Source organism: Sphaerodactylus townsendi, linkage group LG04 (genome assembly GCF_021028975.2).
Source record: "Sphaerodactylus townsendi isolate TG3544 linkage group LG04, MPM_Stown_v2.3, whole genome shotgun sequence".
In the NCBI taxonomy this organism is placed as follows: domain Eukaryota; kingdom Metazoa; phylum Chordata; class Lepidosauria; order Squamata; family Sphaerodactylidae; genus Sphaerodactylus; species Sphaerodactylus townsendi.
The window spans coordinates 66,194,149-66,200,148 of record NC_059428.1 but is presented as its reverse complement, the minus strand read 5'-3'; positions in this window follow the sequence as shown (position 1 = coordinate 66,200,148).

Genomic DNA, 6,000 nt, shown 5'->3' with positions numbered 1-6,000 from the left:
CCAGTGGGATTAGTGTCTGCTCACATTCAAGTCTAGTGGTTCTGTAAGTCAACACTAAGGCATTCAGCATGTAACCAGCTGCTGGTAGCTAGGCATCTATGTAGGGAAAAGTAGAAAAAAATGTGTGGGAGGGACCAGCTATTCTGATCTATTTACTATAGCCTGGGACACTGTAAATAATCATTCCTTTATGTTTACTAATCAGAAATAGGAACCTATACAGAAATGGACAAGAAATCTGAAATTAAATGTCAGATAAAACCTGAGTTTGGACAATTAAAGTTTGCCTTCATAACTTGTGGCTTAATATCAGGCATTATATTCAAATAAATTTCTTTTCATCCTCTGGGCTGAACCCAGGAGAAATGGAGGATTGTGTATTTCTGCAGGACGTGGAACTGAAGATCCTTTTGATGTCCTTCAGCTCTATGACACTGAATATTCTAGTGGATGCTCGCTTCCTTTACATATGAGGCCTTAAATTATTGATAGATGTCTTCTTTTGACTTATGTAGTAAGGATGCAATCCTACTCCTATTGAAGTCAATTGACCTTAACAGAGCAGTATTGCAGTTCCAGACAGCAATTTTCTTCTGATTAAATTTTCATTAGTGATCCTCATTATTCTGTTACCTTACATTCTGGAAACAAACACTGGAGAGGACAGTAACTCTAAAGATTGAACCATCTGGAGCTACAGCAGTGAAGGGATGTCTTTTGTAGGGAAAGCAATGTCTGCAATGGCAGTGAAAACAGTTTCTACAAAAACTAGTTATGCAGATTGTTAACCCTCCCCTTCTCATTTAACCCACCATATGCAAACTGGGGATCAAGTAAACATGCATATTTTGACCTTTTATTGTATCTGGGGAATTCAGATTAGCCTGTACACTCCCACACACGCCAGCTGGGGGACCTTGGGCTAGTCACAGCTTCTCGGAGCTCTCTCAGCCCCACCTACTTCACAGGGTGTTTGTTGTGAGGGGGGAAGGAGATTGTAAGCCCCTTTCTCTCCTACAGGAGAGAAAGGGGGGATATAAATCCAAACTCCTCCTCCTCCTCCTCCTCCTCCTCCTCCTCTTCTTCTTCACCACTACTCATCACCTACATATCAAAGCCTACCTTCTTCAAATTTGTCTAATCCTTTTTAAAAAAACTCACCTGAATTAATGGCTATTGCTACCTCCTGTATTCTATAAGGCCGTTTCCGCATGGCAGCAGAAATGGCTGGGTCGGCGCTTCTTGCACCGACCCGAAGACGCTGGGACCGTCCGCACGGACGGTCCCGGGAAGAGGCGGGCAGCCGGCGCCGCGGAGCGCCGGCGCCCACACGACCCGGCTTGTCCCTGGGCCTCCGGCGCGTCGCCGAGGCCTGGGGACACGCCCCCCTGGCCCTGCGTGCCTGCTCGAGCGGCGCAGGGCGGGGGGCATGTCCCCAGGCCTCGGCGGCGCGGGGGAGGCCCAGGGACAAGGTGAGTCCCGGGTGGGGGAGGCGCCGTGAAGCCGCTGCCGTTCGCTCGGCAGCTGACTTCCGGCGATATTCCGAAAAGAACGGCTTCTTAGCGTTCACCGAATACGCCGGTGCGGCCAGCGGCAGCGGCGCTGCTGCGCTACGCTGCACCGCCGATGCACGAATGGCAGCCTGGAGACGGCGTTTTTACCGTCTCCAGGCCGTCATTTTCCGCCCGTGCGGAAACGGCCTAAGTTTATTCATGGAGAAACAAATGTAGTTTTTTCTGTCTTTCAAGAGAAGGTGAGCAGAACTGTGCACAATATTAATTTAAATGACTTTCTTAATGATTCCCAAAACTGAAACTGCTCTTTTCCACCACTGCAGCACACTGCTAATATCAGTGAGTTTTCTAGTATAACCCAGAATGTTTTCCACATTATTAAAACCAGTTTAGATCTCTTCTATGTATGTAGCAACTCAGGAATTGTTTGGTTTCCTGTGTTTATAGAAGCTATAATCCTCCATTCTTCTGCTTAGTTACACCAGTATTTCTTTTGGACCCTATTAAGGATTTTATGGAAGCCCTTGGCTGCCCAGCGTGATTCCAAATCGTATGCAGATAGTCATTAAACAGCAGTGCCCACAGAGGGCACAACTGGCTACCTCTTCACTAGTGCAAGTTGACCATTCCCACTTCTCTCAGCATCTCCACCAGTTTCCAAATGGCAGCACTTTGCCATCTCAGCTCTTCCCTTCACTGTCTTTCACCCATTTCTCTATGATTTCCAAATAGGCTTTGGCCTTGTTGACTCTAAAGCACTGTGTGGGAAAAGGGGACAGAATGTGGGGTGAATGGAAGGCCTAACCACACTGACTGGATCCTGCGTGGCATTGCCACATCACACTTAAAGTTCTCCCCTGGAAAATCTCACCTGCTCCTATAAGTGTATATTTTTAAAGTACTAGCACTTTGAATATCAGACATTTTTAGTCATTAATAATGCTCATGATAAAAGTAAAACTCAATAATTATTTTTCAAGTTAGTTGTCTGTTATTGTAAAGGGTTTACAATAGTGCATAATTTTTTCCATGTGCTTCTTGTGGGTCTTCTCTGCTTACTCAGGCCCTTTCTGCACGGGCCATAAACGGCACCCTGGGGACTGCAAAAACGCTGTCCCCAGGGAGCCGGTCCCCGAATGGCACCGCCAGGACAGGAATGCGCTGTTTTCCCCGTCCCTCTCCCACTCACCTCGTCGCCTCTGTCGCCCTGCTGGCCTCCTAAGACCCTCCCTCGCTGTCCTCCGACCCCTGGAGGTCGGAGGGCAGCGCAGTGGCGGTGTAGGAAACCAACAAGCGGCTGAGAGGCGGCTCCATGCAGAGCCGCCTCTCTTGCGCCAGCCTCTTTGGGGGCCGTTCGCACGCTCTCGTGTGAACAGCCCCCACCCCTCCACCGGCAGAATTCCTGCCGGTGGGGAAGCGCCCTTTCCGCAGTGCGGAAAGGGCCTCAGAAAGAATTTACGGAAATCTTAACGGCAGAGTTTCCAACAGTTCCAATGAAGAGGAAAAATGGGAGGTGTCTAAGGAAACCAGTATGGCTGTCTACTTTCAACTGAGCTTAGATTTTAAAATGACATGCACAAGAAATGGAAAAGGGGTGAACTCTCCAAAGAGGAATTCAAACAAATAACCAGGATGTGTAGGGAGAAAGTCAGAAATGTGAAAGCTTACAATGCTTGCCAGAGAGGTTAAAAACAAAAAAGGCTTGTTTGGTTATGTCCATAGGAAAAGGAAGAAAAAAGAAAGGATAGAGTCACTGCATGGAGAAGATGGCAAAATGTTAACAGGGGATGGAGAAAAGGCAGAACTACTCAACACCTTCTTTGCCTCAGTCTTTTCCCAAAAAGGAAACAGTGCTCATCCAGGGGAAAATGAAACAGAAGATACAGTAGGAGAAATTCAGCACAAAATAAAGAGGTAGTGCAGGAACACCTGGCTACTTTGAATGAATTCAAATCTCCAGGGCCTGATGAACTACATCCAGTGGCAAGATTCAAATAATTTAACAACTGGTTGTTTACAAGCACCATTTTAACAACCAGTTCTGCCGAAGTGATGTGAACCTGCTGAATCCCACCACTGACTACATCCCAGAGCAGGGGTAGGGAACCTGCGGCTCTCCAGATGTTCAGGAACTACAATTCCCATCAGCCTCTATCAGCATGGCCAATTGGCCATGCTGGTAGGGGCTGATGGGAATTGTAGTTCCTGAACATCTGGAGAGCCGCAGGTTCCCTACCCCTGTCCCAGAGTATTGAAAGAACTGGCAGAAGTAATCTCAGAACCACTTGCTATAATCTTTGAGAACTCCTGGAGAACAGGAGAAGTCCCTGTGGACTGGAGGAGGGCTAATGTTATCCCCATCTTCAAAAAGGGAAAAAAGGAGGACACTAATAATTATTGTCTAGTCAGCCTAACATCAATACCAGGGAAGATTCTGGACCAGATCATTAACAGACGGTCTGCCAACACTTAGAAGGGCATACTGTGATCACAAAAGTCAGCATGGGTTTCTGAAAAACAAGTAATGCCAGACTAATCTTATCTCTTTTTTTGATAGAGTGACAAGCTTGGTAGACAATGGAAACGCTGTAGACGTAGCTGGGAGTCTTAGTAAACCACAAACTGAACAGGAGTTAGCAGTGTGATGCAGTAGCCAAGAAAGCCAATGTGGTTATGGACTGTATCAATAGGAGTATAGTGACTAGATCAATGTACCTCTCTATTCTGCATTGGTCAGACTTCACCTGGAATATCCATACAGTTCTGGGCACCACAATTCAAGGATATTGAAAAGCTGGAACATGTCCAGAGGAGGGCAACCAAAATGGTAAAAGGTCTGGAATCCATGCCCTCTGAGGAGAGACTTAGGAAACTGGGTAAATTTAGTTTAGTGAAAATAAGGTAAGAGGTGACATGATAGCCATGTTTAGATATTTGAAGGGATGTCATGTTGTTGAGGGAGCAAGCTTGTTTTCTGCTGCTCCAGACACTAGGACCAGGAGTAATGGGTTCAAAAGAAAAAGAGATTCCAGCTAAACATCAGGAAAAAATCCTGACAGTAAGGACTGTTTGACAGTGGCATGCACTATCTCAGAGTGTGGTGGAGTCTCCTTTGGAAATTTTTAAAGAGGCTGGATGGCGATATGTCAGGAGTGTTCCTGTGTTCCTGCATTGCAGGGTGTTGGATTTGATGCCCTCAGGGTCTCTTCCAACTCTATGATTCTATGATTGCACATAAGGCTGCACTTTGCTCAGTTTGATTTTTTAATTTCCCAGGGTTGTGTGAGCCTTTTGGCAGAAGGCAATGTACATTTCAAACAGAGCTCCAGTTATAAGGGGTTTTTAAAGCTATTACATGCCAGCAGCTTAAAATAGTTAATTGCTGACCTGGGGAACAGACTCAGTTAATTTATATTCGTAACTTAAAAAAGAAAGTGTGAATTGGGCATAAAAAGTTGGGAAGAAGTGAATCAGTATTAATGTGAACTGTTTACACACACATTTCTGATTTAGAAGAAAGGCATAAGTACATTAGTATACTAGAACATTTTGTGGCCACTCATAGATTGAGTGGTCAAAATGTCTGCTTAGTATTTTGAAATGTGTGCCTCTCTCTTGCCTCTTGTCATTGGAAAACAAACATCAGACAGCTGTCTTCTGTTTCTATTCAAGCTTTTTTAGGCCTGATGGCCGACTCTTACTTAACTCAATACAGTATGGGTGCTATTAATTTATGTTAGAACAGGACATACAAAAGTATGACAGTCACCTTGGAGGGTCAAGGTAAGAACTTAACAGTCCTACTGGATCAGACGAGTGGTCCATCTAGTGTAGCATCCTGTCAACCAGTTACTATGCCAACAGGGCACTTAGGGTAAATGCCCCTATGGGGGCATTCCAGGGGGCAGAGCCAACTTTAGTCAGCTTCCTGAGGGCTTTCAGCCTAGGAGCATTCCCCTTTGCCAGCAGGGACTTGTATCAGCTAAAAGTATTACACAGCCCATTGGAACCCAATGGTGAGCTTGGGGTTTTTGTTGAGTTTGTTTTTCTCCTCTTCTCCACTCCTCACCATTCTTCTTTGGAGGCAGTAATAGCTACACAGTCCCCAGCCATCACAAAACTGCCCTCCTTGGATTGCACTGTATGTGTGCCGAAGGCCATCTCACACAGACTTGAAAAAACAAAGAAGTGAAGTACAAAAATTGGCAAGTCTTCAATCAGTCTATACACAGAGGATATCTGAAGGAGGGTAGGGGGGAAGAATGTATTTGTTAGTGCTACCAAGACTACCTGACACTTACCAATTGGGGGACGCTCACAGAGGTTAGCGCCTGGCCTAACAATTTCCTCCAAGTAAACTACCACCTCACTTTGCTTTTAAAAAAGCTAAAACAAACATAATGCATGTTTATCCATATCATTTCTTTGAGTTCCATAAACTAGCACTTAGAATAGCATTTATGTGTACTGAAAGTAAATCTCAGTA